The 23,649-nt window shown below is 45.0% G+C and overlaps 10 non-coding genes across 10 annotated transcripts; 1 reads left to right on the top strand and 9 right to left on the bottom strand.

The window, feature by feature from the left end:
- Positions 1–272: 272 nt before the first annotated feature.
- trnaf-gaa (transfer RNA phenylalanine (anticodon GAA)) lies at positions 273–345 on the top strand. Its single transcript has one exon. It is a non-coding gene; the product is annotated as a tRNA-Phe (tRNA).
- A 7,821-nt stretch (positions 346–8,166) lies between these two features.
- trnaf-gaa (transfer RNA phenylalanine (anticodon GAA)) lies at positions 8,167–8,239 on the bottom strand. The gene has a single exon. It is a non-coding gene; the product is annotated as a tRNA-Phe (tRNA).
- A 502-nt stretch (positions 8,240–8,741) lies between these two features.
- On the bottom strand, positions 8,742–8,814 carry trnaf-gaa (transfer RNA phenylalanine (anticodon GAA)). The gene has a single exon. It is a non-coding gene; the product is annotated as a tRNA-Phe (tRNA).
- Positions 8,815–9,995: 1,181 nt separating this feature from the next.
- Positions 9,996–10,068, bottom strand: trnaf-gaa (transfer RNA phenylalanine (anticodon GAA)). The gene has a single exon. It is a non-coding gene; the product is annotated as a tRNA-Phe (tRNA).
- A 2,325-nt stretch (positions 10,069–12,393) lies between these two features.
- trnaf-gaa (transfer RNA phenylalanine (anticodon GAA)) lies at positions 12,394–12,466 on the bottom strand. The gene has a single exon. It is a non-coding gene; the product is annotated as a tRNA-Phe (tRNA).
- Positions 12,467–13,636: 1,170 nt separating this feature from the next.
- On the bottom strand, positions 13,637–13,709 carry trnaf-gaa (transfer RNA phenylalanine (anticodon GAA)). The gene has a single exon. It is a non-coding gene; the product is annotated as a tRNA-Phe (tRNA).
- A 2,370-nt stretch (positions 13,710–16,079) lies between these two features.
- On the bottom strand, positions 16,080–16,152 carry trnaf-gaa (transfer RNA phenylalanine (anticodon GAA)). The gene has a single exon. It is a non-coding gene; the product is annotated as a tRNA-Phe (tRNA).
- Positions 16,153–16,559: 407 nt separating this feature from the next.
- On the bottom strand, positions 16,560–16,632 carry trnaf-gaa (transfer RNA phenylalanine (anticodon GAA)). The gene has a single exon. It is a non-coding gene; the product is annotated as a tRNA-Phe (tRNA).
- Positions 16,633–17,806: 1,174 nt separating this feature from the next.
- trnaf-gaa (transfer RNA phenylalanine (anticodon GAA)) lies at positions 17,807–17,879 on the bottom strand. Its single transcript has one exon. It is a non-coding gene; the product is annotated as a tRNA-Phe (tRNA).
- Positions 17,880–22,282: 4,403 nt separating this feature from the next.
- trnaf-gaa (transfer RNA phenylalanine (anticodon GAA)) lies at positions 22,283–22,355 on the bottom strand. Its single transcript has one exon. It is a non-coding gene; the product is annotated as a tRNA-Phe (tRNA).
- Between the last annotated feature and the right edge of the window lie 1,294 nt (positions 22,356–23,649).

The following is a 23,649-nucleotide window of genomic DNA, read 5'->3' on the forward strand; positions in this document are numbered from 1 at the left end:
ACATATTTATTTATTATTATTTTTTTTCTTCTTCTGCTTCTATATTATGTATTGCTTTGAACTGCTGCTGCTAAGTTAACAAATTTCAGGACACATGCCGGTGATAATAAACCTGATTCTGATTCTGAGATGCTGGAAGGGTGAGGTTTAAGGAACTACAATACTGCAGAAGCTGGAATGGTGAGGTACCATACAGAGGGAAATACAATACTGCAGATACTGGCATGCTGAGGTACAAGACAGAGGTGAACCACAAAAATGCAGATATATCAGCCAAAATAGCTCAGTTGGGAGAGCGTTAGACTGAAGATCTAAAGGTCCCTGGTTCAATCCCGGGTTTCGGCACTGTTACATATTTATTGTCACCGCGATAGCGCAGCAGTTAGTGTGACACTATTACAGCTCGTAGTGTTAGAGTTTGGAATTCAGTTGTGGCATCCTCTGTAAGTAAGTTTGTACATCCTTCCCATGTACACAGTCCCTCTGTCCACAGCCAGACTGGTTAGAAGGTTAATTGTATTTTTTAAACCAACCCACAATTAGGTTACGGTTAAATTGGTGGATTCCTGGGTGGCACAGCTACTTTGGCTGATATATCTGCATTAACTCACCTTTCCAGTATCTGTATTTCCCCTCTGCTTTAAACCTCACTGTTGCTGTATCTGCAGTATTGTACTCCTCCACTCCCTCATCCTGGACCATTACAGAATATTATTTATTTTATTTGATTGAGAGATCCAGTGAAGAACAGGAACTTCTGGCCCACCAAACTGTGCTGACCAGGAACCCCCTGATTTAACCATGCCCTAATCATGTGACGATTTAAAATACCAATTCACCTACTAATCAGTACATCTTTGGACCGTGGCAGGAAACCAGAGCAGCCAGAGGAAACCAATATGCAATTATAAACTCACTTACAGAAGACGTTCCAATTTGGACTCCAAACTACGAATTCTGACAACACAAGTTGTTATAGAGTCACACTAAAGTGGGGCCCAATAAATAAATTCCAGTGCCAAAATCCAGGATTGAACCAGGGACCTTTAGATCTTCAGTCTAACGCTCTCCCAACTGAGCTATTTCAGCTGACACAGCTGCAGTATTGTTATTCTCTACTGTTCTTTATCTCATCGTTCCATCATCTGCAGTATTCTATTTTCCCTGTGCTTTGTCCCCGCAACGTTCCTCTATCTGCAGTATTGTATACTCATCTTCCTTGTACCTCACCATTGAACTATCTGCAGTATTTTGCTCCTCCTCTGCCTGGTTCCTCACCGTTGCTGTATCTGCAGCATTGTGGTTCTGCTCTGCCTTGTACCTCAGTATTCCAGCATATGTAGATCTTCTCTCCTTAAAACCTCATCCTTCCAGTATCTGTGACATTGTACTTCCCTGTGCTTTGTACCTCACCATTCCTGTATCTGCAGAACTGTGGTTCTCCTCAGCCTTCCATCTCACCATTGCTGCATCTGCAGTATTGTACCTTTCCTGTGCCTTAGACCATAAGAGATGGGAGCAGAATTAGGCCATTCAGCCCATTGAGTCTGCTCTGTCATTCCATCATGGCTGATCCTGCATCCCCCTCAACTCCATACGCCTGCCACCTTGCCATATCCTCTGATGCCCTGACTGATCAGGAATCTATCAGCTTCTGCTTTAAACATACCCACGGGCTTGTCCTCCACCACCTGTGGCAGAGCATTCCATGGATTCACTGCTCTGTGGCAGTCTGTAAATTAACCTTCTGGGAGTCTAAGTACCTCTGTACCTCTGATGTTTGAATCTTCTCCACATTTAAATAATAGTCCACACTATTGTTCCTGCTTTATATTATTGGCTAGTTTGCCCTCATTTACAGTTGTGACATTACCCTTATTACATTCCTTTTTCAGCTCCCTGTACAAGCTCAACTCCACATCTTGGCTACTATTTGGAGGCCTGTACAGTATATGATTCCCACAATGTTTTTTTCTACCCTTGCAGTTTGTTGATCCCACCTGCAAAAATTCAACATTCTCTGACCCGATGTCACCTCTTTCTAAAGATGTAATTCCATCTTTTACCAGCAGAGCCCCACCACTGCCTATGCTTTACTGCCTGTCCTTTCAATACAAAGTATATCCTTTGATGTTAAGCTCCCAACTTTGACCATCTTTCAGCAACAACTCAGTGATGCTCACAACTTCATACCGACCAATTGCGCCACAAGTTCATCCAGCTTATTCCGAATGTTAAGCGCATTTTAATACAGCACCTTCAGTCCTGCATTCTACACCCTTTTGCCTCTGTGGTACAGTTGAACTCTTTGCTCTGTCTGCATTTGTACCCAATCACTGTCTTGTCCTTCCTTACATTCATGTTACACCCATCCATCTATTTGCTGGCTTATCCTCAGCTCTATCACACTGCTACCCATTCCCCACCATTTTAATTTAAACCACTTCCAACAGCTCCAGTGAACCTGCCCACAAGAATATTGGTCCCCCTCGGATTCAAGTGCAACCCGCCCCTTTTGTGCAGTTACATCTGCTGCAGAAGAGGTCCCAATTATCCAGAAATCTGAATCCCTGCCTCCTGCTCCAATTCTTCAATCACTCATTTCTCTGTCCACTCATTCTGTTCCTATTCTCAATGTCACGTGGCACAGGCAGCAAGCTGGAGATTAGTACCCTTGAGGTCTTCCTTCTCAGCCTCCTTCCTAACTTCCTGTATTCTGTTTTCAGGACCTTCTCTCTTTTTCTACCGATGTTGTTGGTACCAATTTGTACCACGACCTCTGGCTGCTCACCTTCTCAGTTGAGAAACATCACAGACCCTGGCACTTGGGAGGCAAGCTACCATCTGTGTTTCTTTGTCACATCCACAGAATCACCTGTTTGTCCCCCTAACTATAGAGTCCTCAATTACTGCTGCCATCCTTGTCAGTTCCCCACCCTCCTGAGACACGGGGCCAGACTCAGTGCCAGAGTCACATCCGCTGTTGCTTCCCCCAGGGAGCTTCCACCCAGATGGTCCGTCCAGCCCACCCAGCTGTGCCACCCAAGAATCCACTGAATTAACCCTAACCTAATTGTGGTACGGTTTAAAAATACAATTAACCTACTAACCAGTCTGGTTTTGGACAGTGGGACTGTGTATGTGGGAAGGACGTAGAAACTTACTTACGGAGGATGCCGCAATTGAATTCCAAACTCTAACACTACGTGCTGCAATAGTGCCACACTAACTACTATGCTATCGCGAAGCCAATCCCAATACCCGGGATTGAACCAGGAACCTTTAGATCTTCAGTCTAACGCTCTCCCAACTGAGCTATTTCGGCTGACACAGCTGCTGTATTGTTATTCTCCACTCTCGTGTACCTCACCATTGCAACATCTGCAGTATTGTATGTCTCTTGTACATTGTACCTCACAATTCCAGCATCTGCACTGTTGTATTTCCTTGTACTTTGTACCTCACTGGTCCGTCATCTGCAGTATTGTTGTTCGACTGTGCTTTAAAACTCTCTATTCTTGTGTATGTGGTATTTTATTTCTCCTCTGCCTTGTACCTCACTGCTCCAGCATCAGTGGTATTGTATTTCTCCTGTGCTCTGAGCCTCAACATTCCAGTAAATGTGGAATTGTGATTCTGCTCTGCCTTAACCTCACCATTCCTGTATCTGCGGAATTGCATTACTTCTGTGCATTGTAACTCACCATTTCTGTATCTGCGGTATTGTATTACTTCTGTGCTTTGTAACTCACCATTTCTGTATCTGCGGTATTGTGATTTATCGCTCCCTCGTCCCTCACAGTTATAGAATTTTAATTATTTGATTTTATTGAGAGAGACCAAACTCTGCCAACCAGGAACATTCTGAATTAACCGTAATTTTTAAATCCCTTTTAAAAATAACTATTAAGCTACTAACCAGTCTATCTTTAGACTGTGGGGTGAACCCAGAGCACCCAGAGGAAGCCCAGGTGCACATGAGAAGGACGTACAAACTTGCGTACAGAGGACGCCACAGTTGAACTCTAAACTGTGCTGCCCCAAGCTGTAAAAGTGTCACACCGACTGCTATGTGACCATGCGGCCTAATAAATAAGTCCCAGTGCCAAAACCCGGGATTGAACCAGGTACCTTTAAATCTTCAGTCTCATGCTCTCCCAACTGAGCTAGTTTGGCTGACTTATCTACAGTATTGTTGTTCTCCTCTATCGTGTACCTCACCATTGCAGCTTCTGCAGTATTGTATTTCCCCGTGCTTTAAACCTGATCATTCCTCTGTCTGTGGTATTGCACACTCCTCTGCCTCGTACCTCACCTTTGCTGTATCCGCAGTATTGTAGTTCTCCTGTCCCTCGACCCTGACCAGTACAGAATATTATTTATTTTATTTTATTCAGACCTACAGCGCAGAACACGCCAGTCCGACCTACCAGGCTGTGCAATCGATGGATTCATGCCAGCCGCCCAGGAATCCACTGATTTAAGTCTAACCCAATCATGGGATGCTTTAAAATAATCATTTAAACTACTAACCAGTACGTCTTTGGACTGTCGGAGCAAACCGCAGCACCCCGGAAGAAACCCATATGCACATGGGAAGGACTTTCAAACCTACTTACAGAGGATGTCTGAATTGAACTCTGAAATCAAGTGAGCTGCAATAGTGTTGCACTAACTGCTGTTACCATGGTGCCCGATAAACAAGTCCCAGCGCCGACACTGGTACTTTGGGGGTATTTTGGCTGATCTATCTGCATTACTTTACTTTATTGTCACTGAACAATTGATACTAGAGCGTACAATCATCACAGTGATATTTGATTCTGCGCTTCGTGCTCCCTGAAGTACAAATCCAAGTAAATATAATAAAAAATGTAAATTATAAATCGTAATTAGAAAATAGATACGGCCTACAATTGTGGTGTCATCAGCAAACTTATATATTGAGTTTGATGGAAACTTGGCTACACAATCATGTGAGTACAGCAGGGTGCTGAGTACACAGCCTTGTGGGGCACCGGTGCTCAGAATGATTGTAGAAGAGGGTTTGTCCCCTATTTTTACAGCCTGGGTCCTGTCTGTGAGGAAGTTGAAGATCCAGCTGCAGATTACCTCACTGTTCCAGTATCTGTATTTCCCCTCTGCTTTAAACCTCACTGTTGCTGTATCTGCAGTATTGTAGTGCTCCACGCCCTCATCCCCCACCGCTACAGAGTATTAGTTATTTTATTTTGTTGAGAGATAGGGCACAGAACATGCCAGTCCGGCCACCCAGAAATCCACCGATTTAACCCTAACCTAATTATGGTCTGGTTTAAAATTACAATTAACGTGTACAGTGAACAAATACAGTGACCCAGTGAAGAACAGGCACTTCTGGCCCACCAAACTGTGTTGGCCAGGAACCCCCTGATTTAACCATACCCTAATCGTGTGATGATTTAAAATACCAAATCACCTACTAATCAGTAGATCTTTGGACCGTGGCAGAAAACCAGAGTAGCCGGAGGAAACCCATGTGCATAATTTAGTTAATTACAATTACAAATTCAAACAAGATGTTGCAATTTGACAACACAAGCTGTAATAGAGTCACGCTAAAGTGTGGGCCAATAACCACGTCCAAGTGCTGAACCCCGGGAATGAACCAGTGACCTTTAGATCTTCAGTCTAACGCTCTCCCAACTGAGCTATTTCGGCTGACACAGCTACAGTATTGTTATTCTCCACGGTTCTTTATCTCACCATTGCAGCATCTGCAGTATTATATTTCCCTTCTGCTTTGTACCTCACCGTTCCATCACCGGCAGTATTATATTTCTCTTGAGCCTTGTCCCTCCAATATTCCTCTATCTGCAGTATTGTACAATCACCTGCCTTCTTCCTCACCATTGAACTATCTGCAGTATTTTGCTCCTCCTCTGCCTGGTTCCTCACCGTTGCTGTATCTGCAGCATTGTGGTTCTGCTCTGCCTGGTTCCTCACCGTTGCTGTATCTGCAGCATTGTGGTTCTGCTCTGCCTTGTACCTCAGTATTCCAGCATATGTAGATCTTCTCTCCTTAAAACCACATCCTTCCAGTGTCTGTGACATTGTGCTGCCCTGTGCTTTGTCCCTCACCATTCCTGTATCTGCAGAACTGTGACTCTCCTCAGTCTTCCATCTCACCGTTGCTGCATGTGCAGTATTGTACCTTTCCTGTGCCTTAGACCATAAGAGATGGGAGCAGAATTAGGCCTTTCAGGCCATTGAGTCTGCTCTGTCATTCCACCATGGCTGATCCTGCATCCCCTTCAACTCCATACGCCTGCCTCTTTGCCATATCCTTTGATACCCTGACCAATCAGGAAATTATCAAATTCTGGTTTAAACATACCCACTTGCTTGTCCTGCACCATCCGTGACAGAGCATTCCACAGATTCACTACTCTGTGGCAATCTGTACATTAATCTTCTGGGAATCTTGCAGGGCGACTCCTAAGTACCTCTGATGTTTGAACATTCTCCCCATTTAGATAATGGTCTGCACTATTGTTCCTGCTTTATATTATTGGCTAGTTTGCCCTCATTTACAGTTGTGACATTACCCTTATTACATTCCTTTTTCAGCTCCCTGTACAATCTCAACTCCACACCTTGGCTACTATTTGGAGGCCTGTACAGTATATGATTCCCATAATGTTTTTTTTTTACCCTTGCAGTTTGTTGACCCCACCTGTAAGATTCAACATTCTCTGACCCTATGTCACCTCTTTCTAAAGATGTAATTCCATCTCTAACCAGCAGAGTCACATCACCGCCCTTGCCTTCCTGTCTGTCCTTTCAATACAAAGTATATCTTCTGATGTTCAGCTCCCAACTTTGACCTTTCTTCAACAACAACTCAGTGATGCCCACAACTTCACACCGGACAACTGTGCCACAAGTATAATAAAGAGCACATTTTAATACAGTTCCTTCAGTCCTGCATTTTACACCCTTGTGAATTTTGCCTCTGTGGTACAATTTAACTCTTTGCTCTGTCTGCATTAGTACACAGTCACAGTCTCGTGCTTCCTTACATTCATGTTATACCCATCATCTACTTGCTGGCTTATCCTCAGCTCCATCACACTGGCTCCCATTCCCCACCATATTAGTTTTATTACAGCTGCCATCCTTGTCAGTTCCCCACACTCCTGAGACACGGGGTCAGACTCAGTTCCAGAGTCACATCCACTGTTGCTTCCCCTAGGGAGCTTTCCATCCTCCCCCCACCCTTTGCAGTGCTCAAAATGGAGTATTTATTTTTGAAGGGGCTGGACACAGGGGTGCTCTCCACTATCTGAAGTTCTCCCTTCCGTCTCCTGACAGTCACCCATTTATCAGCCTCCTGTAGCCTTGGGGTGACTACCTCCCTGTAGCTGCTATCACTTCCTCAAATTCCCTAACTACCCAAAGGTCAATGTGCTGCAGTTCCAGTTCCCTAACACGGTCTCTAAGGAACTGCATCTCGATGCACCAGGTGCAGCTCTGGCCATCGGGGAGCCTGGGAGTCTCACGGAAATCCCACATCTGACACTCAGAACAGAACTCCAAGTCTGTAGACATGCCCCCTAATCTCTCAACAATTAAATAAACAAAAAACAAGAAGTAAGAAATGAACTTACCTACGTACCTTGCTCCCACCTGTTCTTGCCAAAGCCTTACCACTCTGACTCAGAACACTCTGATGATGACCGCTCCACTAAACGGGACCCCTCTTTTATGCAGACTGGTTTTTAAAGCTTTTTTCTGGACTTGCACAAGGACGCTTTGACCACATCTGCACACTACTACAATCAACAACTTCCACTGAGAAAAACCTCCTGATTTTTAAAGCTCTTTGCCTCATCTCTCACCACTACAGAGTATTAGTGATTTTATTTTGTTCAGAGATAGAGCACAGAACATGCCAGTCCGGCCACCCAGAAATCCACCCATTTAACCCTAACCTAATTATGGTCTGGTTTTAAAATACAATTAACCTTCTAACTATACTATCTTTGGAGGGGCTCTGTACAAGTGAAGGACGTATAAAATTATGTATACAGGATGCCACAAGTGAACTCCAAACTCTGAAGCCCCGAGCTGCAATAGTATCACAATAACTGCTATGGGACCATGGGCCCAGTAAAGAAGTCTCAGTGCCGAAACCCGGGATTGAATCAGGGACCTTTAGATCTTCAGTCTAACACTCTCCCAACTGAGCTATTTCGGCTGACAAATCTACAGTATTGTTATTCTCCACGGTTCTTTATCTCACTGTTGCAGCATCTACAGTATTGTATTTCTCTTGTGCTTTGTACCTCACAGTCCCATCATCTGCAGTATTGTATTTCTCAAGTGCTTTGTACCTCACAGTTCCATCATCTGCAGTATTGTATTTCTCATGTGCTTTGTACCTCAGTGTTCGATCATCTGCAGTATTGTATTTCTCTTGTGCTTTGTACCTCACAGTTCCATCATCTGCAGTATTGTATTTCTCATGTGCTTTGTACCTCAGTGTTCGATCATCTGTAGTATTGTATTTCTCTTGGTCTGGTTTAAAACACAATTAACCTTCTAACCATACTATCTTTGGAGGGGCTCTGTACAAGTGAAGGACGTATAAACTTATGTATACAGGATGCCACAAGTGAACTCCAAACTCTGAAGCCCCGAGCTGCAATAGTGTCACAACAACTGCTATGTGACCATGGGGCCCAATAAACAAGTCCCAGTGCCGAAACCCGGGATTGAACCAGGGACCTTTAGATCTTCAGTCTAACGCTCTCCCAGCTGAGCTATTTCGGCTGATGTATCTGTCAGATTGTGGTTCTCCTTCCCTTTTCAGGATATTGTGGACGGGCTCAGAATCATCACGAACCCTGGCACCTGGGAAGCAGACTACCATCTCTGTGTCTTTGTTGCGTCCACAGAATCGCCTATGTGACCCCCTAACTATAGAGTTCCCTCCCCTACTAAGCAGGGCCAGACTCAGTGCCAGAGGCACAGCAGCTGTTACTTCCCCCCAGGTAGGTTCACCCCAATACCAATGCTCAAAATGGAGTATTTATTGTTGAAGGGGATGGCCGCAGGGGTGCCCTCCACTAGCTGGCACTTCCCCTTCCCTCTCCCCATCTATCTGTCTCCTGTAGCCTTGGGGTGACTACCTCCCTGTAGCTCCTGTCTCTCACTGCCTCACTTTCCCTAACAAGCCGAAGGTCATCGAGATGCAGCTCCAGTTCCCTTACACAGTTTCTAAACAGCTGCATCTCGATGCACCAGGTGCAGATGTGGCCATCGGGGAGTCTGGGAGTCTCGCGGAAACCCCACATCTGACACCCAGAACAGAACGCTGGCCCTGTAGACATGCCCCTATTCTCTCAATAGTTAAATATGAAAGAAAAGAAACAAGAAGTACAGAGTGAACTTACTACTTACCTTGCTCCCACCTGTTCTTGCCGAAGCCCTATTGAGCCAAAGCCTTATCACTCTGACTCAGACCACTCTGATGATGACCGCTCCACTAAACGATACCACTCCTTTACGCAGACTGGGTTTTTTAAGCTTTTTACCAAACTTAAATGGGAACACATCTACTGTGTCTGTACAGTACTCCAATCAATGACTAACAGTAAGAAAACCTTTTGATTTTTAAAGCTCTTCACCTCGTCCCTCACCAGTACAGAATATTATTCATTTTATTTTATTTTATGAGAGGTAGAGCACAGAACAGGCTCATCTGGCCCATCCGGCCCACCCAGCTGTTCCTCCCAGGACTTCACCAATTTAATTCTGGTACGATTTAAAAAGTACAATTAACCTACTAACTAGTCTGGCTTTGGACAATGGGACTGTGTACATCGGAAGGACGTACAAACTTACTTACACAGGATGCCAGAATTTAATTCCAAACTCTGACTGTTACTACAAACTGTAACAGTGTCACACCAACTGCTACGTGATCATGGGGCCCAATAATTAAGTCCCAGTGCCGAAACCCAGGATTGAACCAGGGACCTTTAGATCTTCAGTCTAACGCTCTCCCAACTGAGCTATTCCGGCTGACACAGCTACTGTATTGTTATTCTCCATGGTTCTTTATCTCACCGTTGCAGCATCAGCAGTATTGTATTTCTCTTGTGCTTTGTGCCTCACCATTCCAGCAACTGCAGTATTTTGCTCCTCCTCTGCCTGGCTCCTCACCGTTGCTGTATCTGCAGCATTGTGGTTCTGCTCTGCCTTGTACCTCAGTATTCCAGCATATGTAGATCTTCTCTCCTTAAAATCACGTCCTTCCAGTATCTATGACATTGTGCTGCCCTGTGCTTTGTCCCTCACCATTCCTGTATCTGCAGAACTGTGACTCTCCTCAGTCTTCCATCTCACCATTGCTGCATCTGCAGTATTGTACCTTTCCTGTGCCTTAGGCCATAAGAGATTGGAGCAGAATTAGGCCATTCAGCCCATTGAGTCTGCTCTGTCATTCCACCATGGCTGATCCTGCATTCCCCTTCAACTCCATACGCCTGCCTCTTTGCCATATCCTTTGATACCCTGACCAATCAGGAAATTATCAAATTCTGGTTTAAACATACCCACTTGCTTCTCTTGCACCATACGTGGCAGAGCATTCCACAGATTCACTACTCTGTGGCAATCTGTACATTAATCTTCTGGGAATCTTGCACGAGGACTCCTAAGTACCTCTGATGTTTGAACATTCTCCCCATTTAGATAATGGTCTGCACTATTGTTCCTGCTTTATATTATTGGCTAGTTTGCCCTCATTTACAGCTGTGACATTACCCTTATTACATTCCTTTTTCAGCTCCCTGTACAATCTCAACTCCACACCTTGGCTACTATTTGGAGGCCTGTACAGTATATGATTCCCATAATGTTTTTTTTTTACCCTTGCAGTTTGTTGACCCCACCTGTAAGATTCAACATTCTCTGACCCTATGTCACCTCTTTCTAAAGATGTAATTCCATCTCTAACCAGCAGAGTCACATCACCGCCCTTGCCTTCCTGTCTGTCCTTTCAATACAAAGTATATCTTTTGATGTTCAGCTCCCAACTTTGACCTTTCTTCAACAACAACTCAGTGATGCCCACAACTTCATACCGGACAACTGTGCCACAAGTATAATAAAGAGCACATTTTAATACAGTACCTTCAGTCCTGCATTTTACACCCTTGTGAATTTTGCCTCTGTGGTACAATTTAACTCTTTGCTCTGTCTGCATTAGTACCCAGTCACAGTTCCGTGCTTCCTTACATTCATGTTATACCCATCATCTACTTGCTGGCTTATCCTCAGCTCCATCACACTGGCTCCCATTCCCCACCATATTAGTTTTATTACAGCTGCCATCCTTGTCAGTTCCCTACCCTCCTGAGACACGGGGCCAGACTCAGTTCCAGAGTCACATCCACTGTTGCTTCCCCTAGGGAGCTTTCCATCCTCCCCCCACCCTTTGCAGTGCTCAAAATGGAGTATTTATCTTTGAAGGGGCTGGCCACAGGGGTGCTCTCCACTATCTGAAGTTCTCCCTTCCGTCTCCTGACAGTCACCCATTTATCAGCCTCCTGTAGCCTTGGGGTGACTACCTCCCTGTAGCTCCTATCACTTCCTCAAATTCCCTAACTACCCAAAGGTCAATGTGCTGCAGTTCCAGTTCCCTAACACGGTCTCTAAGGAACTGCATCTCGATGCACCAGGTGCAGCTCTGGCCATCGGGGAGCCTGGGAGTCTCACGGAAATCCCACATCTGACACTCAGAACAGAACTCCAAGTCTGTAGACATGCCCCCTAATCTCTCAACAATTAAATAAACAAAAAACAAGAAGTAAGAAATGAACTTACCTACTTACCTTGCTCCCACCTGTTCTTGCCAAAGCCTTACCACTCTGACTCAGAACACTCTGATGATGACCGCTCCACTAAACGGGACCCCTCTTTTATGCAGACTGGGTTTTTAAAGCTTTTTTCCGGACTTGCACGAGGACGCTTCAACTACATCTGCACATTACTACAATCAACAACTCCCACTGAGAAAATCCTCCTGATTTTTAAAGCTCTTTGCCTCATCCCTCACCACTACAGAGTATTAGTGATTTTATTTTGTTGAGAGATAGAGCACAGAACATGCCAGTCCAGCCACCCAGAAATCCACCGATTTAACCCTAACCTAATTATGGTCTGGTTTAAAAATACAATTAACCTTCTAACCATACTATCTTTGGAGGGGCTCTGTACAAGTGAAGGACTTATAAACTTATGTATACAGGATGCCACAATTGAACTCCAAACTCTGAAGCCCCGAGCTGCAATAGTGTCACAACAACTGCTATGGGACCATGTGGCCCAATAAACAAGTCCCAGTGCCGAAACCCGGGATTGAACCAGGGACCTTTAGATCTTCAGTCTAACACTCTCCCAGCTGAGCTATTTCGGCTGATGTATCTGTCAGATTGTGGTTCTCCCTCCCTTTTCAGGATATTGTGGACGGGCTCAGAATCATCAGGAACCCTGGCACCTGGGAAGCAGACTACCATCTCTGTGTCTTTGTTGCGTCCACAGAATCGCCTATGTGACCCCCTAACTATAGAGTTCCCTCCCCTACTAAGCAGGGCCAGACTCAGTGCCAGAGGCACAGCAGCTGTTGCTTCCCCCCAGGCAGGTTCACCCCAATACCAATGCTCAAAATGGAGTATTTATTGTTGAAGGGGATGGCCGCAGGGGTTCCCTCCACTATCTGGCATTTCCCCTTCCCTCTCCCCATCTATCTGTCTCCTGTAGCCTTGGGGTGACTACCTCCCTGTAGCTCCTGTCTCTCACTGCCTCACTTTCCCTAACAAGCCGAAGGTCATCGAGATGCAGCTCCAGTTCCCTTACACAGTTTCTAAACAGCTGCATCTCGATGCACCAGGTGCAGATGTGGCCATCGGGGAGTCTGGGAGTCTCGCGGAAACCCCACATCTGACACCCAGAACAGAACACTGACCCTGTAGACATGCCCCTATTCTCTCAATAGTTAAATAAGAAAAAAAAGAAACGAAGTACAGAGTGAACTTACTACTTACCTTGCTCCCACTTGTTTTTGCCGAAGCCCTATTGAGCCAAAGCCTTATCACTCTGACTCAGACCACTCTGATGATGACCGCTCCACTAGACGATACCCCTCTTTTACACAGACTGGGTTCTTTAAGCTTTTTGCCCAACTTGAATGGGAACACGTCTACTGTGTCTGTACATTACTCCAATCAATGACTGACAGTAAGAAAACCTTTAGATTTTTAAAGCTCTTCACCTCGTCCCTCACCAGTACAGAATATTATTCATTTTATTTAATTTTATGAGAGGTAGAGCACAGAACAGGCCCATCCGGCCCACCCAGCTGTTCCACCCAGGACTTCACCAATTTCATTGTGGAACGATTTAAAAAGTACAATTAACCTACTAACTAGTCTGGCTTTGGACAATGGGACTGTGTACATCAGAAGGACGTACAAACTTACTTACACAGGATGCCAGAATTTAATTCCAAACTCTGACCGTTACTACAAACTGTAACAGTGTCACACCAACTGCTACGTGATCATCGGGCCCAATAATTAAGTCCAAGTGCCGAAACCCGGGATTGAACCAGGGACCTTTAGATCTTCAGTCTAACGCTCTCCCAACTGAGCTATTTCAGCTGACACAGCTACTGTATTGTTGTTCTCCACTCTCGTGTACCTCACCATTGCAGCATCTGCAGTATTGTATTTCCCCGTGCTTTAACCCTGACCTTTCCTCTATCTGCAGTATTGTATAATCACCTGCCTTGTACCTCACCATTGAACTATCTGCAGTATTTTGCTCCTCCTCTGCCTGGTTCCTCACCATTGCTGTATCTGCAGCATTGTGGTTCTGCTCTGCCTTGTATCTCAGTATTCCAGCATATGTAGATCTTCTCTCCTTAAAACCTCATCCTTCCAGTATCTATGACATTGTGCTTCCCTGTGCTTTGTCCCTCACCATTCCTGTATCTGCAGAACTGTGACTCTCCTCAGCCTTCCATCTCACTGTTGCTGCATCTGCAGTATTGTACCTTTCCTGTGCCTTAGGCCATAAGAGATGGGAGCAGAATTAGGCCATTCAGCCCATTGAGTCGTCTCTGTCATTCCACCATGGCTGATCCTGCATCCCCCTCAACTCCATACACCTGTCTCCTTGCCATATCCTTTGATACCCTGACTAGTCAGGAATTTATCAACTTCTGGTTCAAATATACCCACAGGCTTGTCCTGCACCATCTGTGACAGAGCATTCCACAGCATCACTACTCTGTGGCAATCTGAAAATTAATCTTCTGGGAATCTTGCACAAGGACTCCTAAGTACCTCTGATGTTTGAACATTCTCCCCACTTAGATAATGATCTGCACTATTGTTCTTGCTTTATATTATTGGCTAGTTTGCCCTCATTTACAATTGTGACATTACCCTTATTACATGCCTCTTTCAGCTCCCTGTGCAATCTCAACTCCACACCTTGGCTACTATTTGGAGGCCTGTACAGTATATGATTCCCATAATGTTTTTTTTCATCCTTGCAGTTTGTTGACTCCACCTGCAAAGTTTCAACATTCTCTGACCCTATGTCACCTCTTTCTAAAGATGTAATTCCATCTCTAACCAGCAGAGTCACATCACCGCCCTTGCCTTCCTGTCTGTCCTTTCAATACAAAGAATATCCTTTGATGTTCAGCTCCCAACTTTGCCCTTTCTTCAACAACAACTCAGTGATGCCCACAACTTCATACCGGACAACTGTGCCACAAGTATAATAAAGAGCACATTTTAATACAGTACCTTCAGTCCTGCATTTTACACCCTTGTGAATTTTGCCTCTGTGGTACAATTTAACTCTTTGCTCTGTCTGCATTAGTACCCAGTCACAGTCTCGTGCTTCCTTACATTCATGTTATACCCATCATCTACTTGCTGGCTTATCCTCAGCTCCATCACACTGGCTCCCATTCCCCACCATATTAGTTTTATTACAGCTGCCATCCTTGTCAGTTCCCCACCCTCCTGAGACACGGGGCCAGACTCAGTTCCAGGGTCACATCCACTGTTGCTTCCCCTAGGGAGCTTTCCATCCTCCCCCCACCCTTTGCAGTGCTCAAAATGGAGTATTTATCTTTGAAGGGGCTGGCCACAGGGGTGCTCTCCACTATCTGAAGTTCTCCCTTCTGTCTCCTGACTGTCACCCATTTATCAGCCTCCTGTAGCCTTGGGGTGACTACCTCCCTGTAGCTCCTATCACTTCCTCAAATTCCCTAATTACCCAAAGGTCAATGTGCTGCAGCTCCAGTTCCCTAACACGGTCTCTAAGGAACTGCATCTCGATGCACCAGGTGCAGCTGTGGCCATCGGGGAGCCTGGGAGTCTCACGGAAATCCCACATCTGACACCCAGAACAGAACTCCGAGTCTGTAGACATGCCCCCTAATCTCTCAACAATTAAATAAACAAAAAACAAGAAGTAAGAAATGAACTTACCTACTTACCTTGCTCCCACCTGTTCTTGCCAAAGCCTCACCACTCTGACTCAGAACACTCTGATGATGACCGCTCCACTAAACGGGACCCCTCTTTTATGCAGACTGGGTTTTTAAAGCTTCTTTCTGGACTTGCACAAGGACGCTTTGACCACATCTGCACATTACTACAATCAACAACTTCCACTGAGAAAAACCTCCTGATTTTTAAAGCTCTTTGCCTCATCCCTCACCACTACAGTGTATTAGTGATTTTATTTTGTTGAGAGATAGAGCACAGAACATGCCAGTCCGGCCACCCAGAAATCCACGGATTTAACCCTAACCTAATTATGGTCTGGTTTAAAAATACAATTAACCTTCTAACTATACTATCTTTGGAGTGGCTCTGTACAAGTGAAGGACGTATAAACTTATGTATACAGGATGCCACAAGTGAACTCCAAACTTTGCAGCCCCGAGCTGCAATAGTATCACAATAACTGCTATGGGACCATGGGGCCCAATAAACAAGTCCCAGTGCCGAAACCCGGGATTGAACCAGGGACCTTTAGATCTTCAGTCTAACGCTCTCCCAGCTGAGCTATTTCGGCTGACACATCTGCAGTATTGTTATTCTCCACGGTTCTTTATCTCACTGTTGCAGCATCTACAGTATTGTATTTCTCTTGTGCTTTGTACCTCACAGTTCCATCATCTGCAGTATTGTATTTCTCATGTGCTTTGTACCTCAGTGTTCGATCATCTGCAGTATTGTATTTCTCTTGTGCTTTGTACCTCACAGTTCCATCATCTGCAGTATTGTATTTCACTTGGTCTGGTTTAAAAACACAATTAACCTTCTAACCATACTATCTTTGGAGGGGCTCTGTACAAGTGAAGGACGTATAAACTTATGTACACAGGATGCCACAAGTGAACTCCAAACTCTGAAGCCCCGAGCTGCAATAGTGTCACAACAACTGCTATGGGACCATGGGGCCCAATAAACAAGTCCTAGTGCCGAAACCCGGGATTGAACCAGGGCCCTTTAGATCTTCAGTCTAACGCTCTCCCAGCTGAGCTATTTCGGCTGATGTATCTGTCAGATTGTGGTTCTCCCTCCCTTTTCAGGATATTGTGGACGGGCTCAGAATCATCACGAACCCTGGCACCTGGGAAGCAGACTACCATCTCTGTGTCTTTGTTGCGTCCACAGAATCGCCTATGTGACCCCCTAACTATAGTAGTTCCCTCCCCTACTAAGCAGGGCCAGACTCAGTGCCAGAGGCACAGCAGCTGTTGCTTCCCCCCAGGTAGGTTCACCCCAATACCAATGCTCAAAATGGAGTATTTATTGTTGAAGGGGATGGCCGCAGGGGTGCCCTCCACTATCTGGCATTTCCCCTTCCCTCTCCCCATCTATCTGTCTCCTGTAGCCTTGGGGTGACTACCTCCCTGTAGCTCCTGTCTCTCACTGCCTCACTTTCCCTAACAAGCCGAAGGTCATCGAGATGCAGCTCCAGTTCCCTTACACAGTTTCTAAACAGCTGCATCTCGATGCACCAGGTGCAGATGTGGCCATCGGGGAGGCTGGTAGTCTCGCGGAAATCCCACATCTGACATCCAGAACAGAATGCTGGCCCTGTAGACATGCCCCTATTCTCTCAATAGTTAAATATGAAAAAAAAGAAACAAGAGGTACAGAGTGAACTTACTACTTACCTTGCTCCCACCTGTTCTTGCCGAAGCCCTATTGAGCCAAAGCCTTACCACTCTGACTCAGACCACTCTGATGATGACCGCTCCACTAGACGATACCCCTCCTTTACACAGACTGGGTTTTTTTAATCTTTTTGCCCAACTTGAATGGGAACACGTCTACTGTGTCTGTACAGTACTCCAATCAATGACTGACAGTAAGAAAACCTTTTGATTTTTAAAGCTCTTCACCTCGTCCCTCACCAGTACAGAATATTATTCATTTTATTTTATTTTATGAGAGGTAGAGTACAGAACAGGCTCATCCTGCCCACCCAGCTGTTCCTCCCAGGACTTCACCAATTTAATGGTGGTACGATTTAAAAAGTACAATTAACCTACTAACTAGTCTGGCTTTGGACAATGGGACTGTGTACATCGGAAGGACGTACAAACTTACTTACCCAGGATGCCAGAATTTAATTCCAAACTCCAACTGTTACTACAAACTGTAACAGTGTCACACCAACTGCTACGAGATCATGGGGCCCAATAATTAAGTCCCAGTGCCGAAACCCGGGATTGAACCAGGGACCTTTAGATCTTCAGTCTAACGCTCTCCCAACTGAGCTATTCCGGCTGACACAGCTACTGTATTGTTATTCTCCACGGTTCGTTATCTCACCGTTGCAGCATCAGCAGTATTGTATTTCTCTTGTGCTTTGTACCTCACCGTTCCAGCATCTGCAGTATTTTGCTCCTCCTCTGCCTGGTTCATCACCGTTGCTGTATCTGCAGCATTGTGGTTCTGCTCTGCCTTGTACCTCAGTATTCCAGCATATGTAGATCTTCTCTCCTTAAAATCACATCCTTCCAGTGTCTGTGACATTGTGCTGCCCTGTGCTTTGTCCCTCACCATTCCTGTATCTGCAGAACTGTGATTCTCCTCAGTCTTCCATCTTACCGTTGCTGCATCTGCAGTATTGTACCTTTCCTGTGCCTTAGACCATAAGAGATGGGAGCAGAATTAAGCCATTCAACCTATCGAGCCTGCTCTGTCATTCCATCATGGATGATCCTGCATTACCTCAATTCCATACACCAGCTTCCCTGCCATATCCTCTGATGCCCTGACTGATCAGGAATCTATCAACTTCTGCTTTAAACATACCCACGGGCTTGTCCTCCACCACCTGTGGCAGAGCATTCCATGGATTCACTGCTCTGTGGCAGTCTGTAAATTAACCTTCTGGGAGTCTAAGTACCTCTGTACCTCTGATGTTTGAATCTTCTCCACATTTAAATAATAGTCTGCACTATTGTTCCTGCTTTATATTATTGGCTAGTTTGCCCTCATTTACAAATGTGACATTACCCTTATTACATTCCTTTTTCAGCTCCCTGTGCATCTCAACCCCACATCTTGGCTACTATTTGGAGGCCTACGTATGATTCCCACAATGGTTTTTTTTTCACCCTTGAAGTTTGTTGACCCCACATTCTCAGACCCGATGTCACCTCTTTCTAAAGATAGAATTCCATCTTTTACCAGCAGAGTCCCACCACTGCCTATGCCTTCCTGTCTGTCCTTTCAATACAAAGTATATCCTTTGATGTTAAGCTCCCAACTTTCACCTTCTTTCAGCAACAACACCTTGATGCCCACAACTTCATACCGACCAACTGCGCATCGAGTTCATCCAGCTTATTCCGAATGTTAAGCTCATTTAAATACAGCTCCTTTAATCCCGCATTCTACACCCTTGTGAATTTTACCTCTGTGGTAGAATTTAACTCTTTGCTCTGTCTGCATTTGTACCCAATCACTGTCTTGTCCTTCCTTACATTGATGTTACTCCCATCATCTACTTGCTGGCTTATCCTCAGCTCCATCACACTGATTCCCATTCCCCACCATATTAGTTTAAAACACTCCCAAACAGCTCTAGAAAACCTGTCCTCAAGAATATTGGTCCCCCTCAGATTTAAGTGCAACCCGTCCCTTTTGTGCAGGTCACATCTGCCGCAGAAGAGGTCCCAATTATCTAGAAATCTGAATCCCTGCCTCCTGCTCCAATTCTTCAATCACTCATTTCTCTGTCCACTCATTCTGTCCCTATTCTCAATGTCACGTGGCACAGGCAGCAAGCTGGAGATTAGTACCCTTGAGGTCTTCCTTCGCAGCCTCCTTCCTAACTTCCTGTATTCTGTTTTCAGGACCTCCTCCCTTTTCTACCGATGTTGTTGGTACCAATTTGTACCACGACCTCTGGCTGCTCACCTTCTCAGTTCAGAAACATCACAGACCCTGGCACCTGGGAGGCAAGCTACCATCTGTGTTTCTTTGTCACATCCACAGAATCACCTGTTTGTCCCTCTAACTATAGAGTCCTCAATTACTGCTGCAATCCTTGTCAGTTCCCTACCCTCCTGAGACACGGGGCCGGACTCAGTGCCAGAGTCACATCTGCTGTTGCTTTCCCCAGGGAGCTTTCCACCCTCCCCCCCAGAAGTGCTCAAAATGGAGTATTTATCTTTGAAGGGGCTGGCCACAGGGGTGCTCTCCACTATCTGAAGTTCTCCCTTCTGTCTCCTGACAGTCGCCCATTTATCAGCCTCCTGTAGCCTTGGGGTGACTACCTCCCTGTAGCTCCTATCACTTCCTCAAATTCCCTAACTACCCAAAGGTCAATGTGCTGCAGCTCCAGTTCCCTAACACGGTCTCTAAGGGGCTGCATCTCGATGCACCTGGTGTGGATGTGGCCACTGGGGAGGCTGGGAGTCTGGCTGAAATCCCACATCTGACACCCAGTACAGAACACTTGCCCTTTAGACATGCCCCCAATTCTTTCAACAATTAAATAAGAAAAAAAAGAAACAAGAAGTAAGGAATGAACTTACCTACTTGCCTTGCTCCCATCTTTTGCCAAAACCCTGTTGAGCCGAAGCCTTACCACCCTGACTCAGACCACTCTGATGATGAACGCTCCACTAGACCGAACTCCTCGTTTATGGAGACGGTTTTTAAAGCTTTTTGCCGGACTTGAACGAGAACGCTTCGACTACATCTGCTCATTACTACAATCAATGACTCCCACTGAGGAAAAACCTCGTAATTTTTAAAGCTGTTGCATCATCCCTCACCACTACAAAATATTAGTTATTTCATTTTGTTGAGAGCACAGACCACCCAGGAATTCACCAATTTAACCCTAACCTAATTGTGGCATGGATTAAAAGTACAATTAAGCCTCTAATCATACTACCTTTGGAGGGTCTCTGTACAAGGGAAGGACGTACAAACCTGCATACAGAGGATGCCACAATTGAACTTCAAACTCTGAAGCCCCGAGCTGCAATAGTGTCCCCCAATTGTTATGTGACCATGGGGCCCAATAAACAAGTCCCAGTGCCGAAAACCAGGATTGAACCAGATACACTCTCCCAACTGAACTATTGTGGCTGATCTATCTGTAAGAATGTGGTTCTCCCTCCCTTTTCAGGATATTGTTGACGTGCTCAGAAACATCACAAACCCCGGCACCTGGGAGGCAAACTTTTGTGGTTCACCTCTGTCTTGTACCTCAGCATGCCAGTATCTGCAGTATTGTATTTCCCTCTGTCTTGTACCTCAGCATGCCAGTATCTGCAGTATTGTATTTCCCTCTGTCTTGTACCTCAGCATGCCAGTATCTGCAGTATTGTATTTCCCTCTGTCTTGTACCTCAGCATGCCAGTATCTGCAGTATTGTATTTCCCTCTGTCTTGTACCTCAGCATGCCAGTATCTGCAGTATTGTATTTCCCTCTGTCTTGTACCTCAGCATGCCAGTATCTGCAGTATTGTATTTCCCTCTGTATGGTATCTCACCATTCCAGCTTCTGCAGTATTGTAGTTCCTTAAACCTCACCCTTCCAGCATCTCAGAATCAGAATCAAGTTTATTATCACTGGCATGTGTCCTGAAATTTGTTAACTTTTCAGCAGCGGTTCAAAGCAATACATAATATGGAACAAGAAAAAAAATAATTTTAAATAAATAAGTCAATTTACCATATCACATATATTGAATAGGTTAAAATCATGCAAAAACAGAAATAATGTATGCCCTGGGTGCTGGAGGACCTTAATAATGGACACTGCCTTTCTGAGACACCACTCCTGGAAGATTTCCTGGGTACTTTGTTGGAGCCGACTAAATTCACAACCCCCTTTCGGTCCTGTGCAGTAGCTCCCCCCTCCCCCATACACCAGACAGTGATGCAGCCTGTCAGAATGCTCTCCACGGTACAGCTATATAAGTTTTTGAGTGCATTTGTTGACAACCAAATCTCTTCAAACTCCTAATGAAGTATAGTCACTATCTTGCCGTCTTTATAACTGCATCGATATGTTGGGATCAGGTTAGGTCCTCAGAGATCTTGACACCCAGGAATTTGAAACTGTTCACACTTTTCACTTCTGATCCCTCTATGAGGACTGGTGTGTGTTCCTTCGTCTTACCCTTCCTGAAGTCCACAATCTGCTCTTTCGTCTTACTGACGGCGAGTACCAGGTTATTGCTGCGACACCACTCCACTATATGGCATACTTTTGTGGTTCACCTCTGTCTTGCGCCTCACTGTTACTGTATCTGCAGGATTGTATTTCCCCTGTGCTTTAAACCTCACTGTTGCTGTATCTGCGGTATTGTACTCCTCCACTCTCTCATCCCTCACCATTACAGAATATTATTTATTTTATTTCATTGCGAGATGCAATGAAGAACAGGAAGTTCTAGCCCACCAAACTGTGCCGAGCTGGAACAGGTCGATTTAACCATACCCTAATGGTGTGACAATTGAAAATACCAATTAACCTACTAATCAGTAGGTCTTTGGACCGTGGCAGGAAACCAGAGCAGCCGGAGGAAACCCATGTGCAAAATGGAAGGAATTACAAACTCTCTTACACAGGACGTTGCAATTGAACTCCAAACTCTGAACTCTAACAACACAAACTGTAACAGAGTCACACTAAAGTGGAGCCCAATAATAAGTCCCAATGCCGAAACCCGGGATTGAACCAGGGACCTTTAGATCTTCAGTCTAACGCTCTCCCAACTGAGCTATTTCGGCTGACAATCCTGTTGTATTGTTATTCTCCACTCTCGTGTACCTCACAATTCCAGCATCTGCACTGTTGTATTTTCATGTACTTTGTATCTCGCCAGTCTATCACCTGCAGTATTGTAGTTCTACTGTGCTTTAAAACTCTCTATTCTTGTGTATGTGGTATTTTATTTCTCCTCTGCCTTGTACCTCACTGTTCCAGCATCAGCGGTATTGTATTCCCTCATGCTTCGTACCTCATCTTTCCGGACTCTGCAGTATTGTATTTCTCCTGTGCTCTGAGCCTCAACATTCCAGTAAATCTGGAATTGTTTCTCTCCTGTCCTTGTACCTCACCATTCCTGTATCTGCGGAATTGTATTACTTCTGTGCTTTGTAACTCAGCGTTGCTTTATCTGCGGTATTGTACCTCTCTTGTGCTTTGTACCTCACCATTGCTTTATCTGCGGTATTATAGTTTTCTTGTGCTTTATAACTCACTGTTGTTTTATCTGCAGTACAGTAGCTTTCTTGTGCTTTATAACTCACCATTGCTTTATCTGTGATATTGAGGTTCCTCCCGTTCCAGCATCTGCAATATTTTATTCCTCTGCCTTGTACCTCACCGTGCGATATCTGCAGTATTGTATACTCATCTGCCTTTTTTCTCACCATTGCTGTATCTCCAGTATTGTGGTTCTGCTCTGCCTGGTCCCTCACTGTTCCAGCATCTGCAGTGTTTTTCTCCTCCTTTGCCTTGTACCTCAACGTTGCAGTATCTGCAACATTGTACACTCCTCTGCCTTGTCCCTCACTATCCCTGCATCTCCTCTACGTAAAACCTCATCCTTCCAGTATCTATAACATTGTACTTCCCTGTACTTTGTACCTCATGGTTCCTTTTTCTGTAGAACTGTAGTTCTCCTTCACCTTATACCTTATCATTGCTGCATCTGCAGTATTGTACCTTCTCTCTGCCTTAGACCATAAGAGATGGGAGCAGAATTAGGCCATTCAGTCCATTGAGTCTGTTCTGTCATTTCCATCAAGGATGATCCTGGATTCCACCCCCCCCCCCCCAACTCCATACACCTGTCTCCTTACCATATCCTTTGATACCCTCACCAATTTAAATAATAGTCTGCACTATTGTTCCTGCTTTATATCATTGGCTAGTTTGCCCTCATTTACAGTTCTGACATTACCCTTATTATATTTCTTTTTCAGCTCCCTGTACAATCTCAACCCCACATCTGGGCTACTATTTGGAGGCCTACATATGATTCCCATAATGATTTTTTTTACCCTTACAGTTTGTTAA

The sequence above is a fragment of the Hemitrygon akajei genome, chromosome 7 (assembly GCF_048418815.1).
Source record: "Hemitrygon akajei chromosome 7, sHemAka1.3, whole genome shotgun sequence".
Lineage (NCBI taxonomy): Eukaryota > Metazoa > Chordata > Chondrichthyes > Myliobatiformes > Dasyatidae > Hemitrygon > Hemitrygon akajei.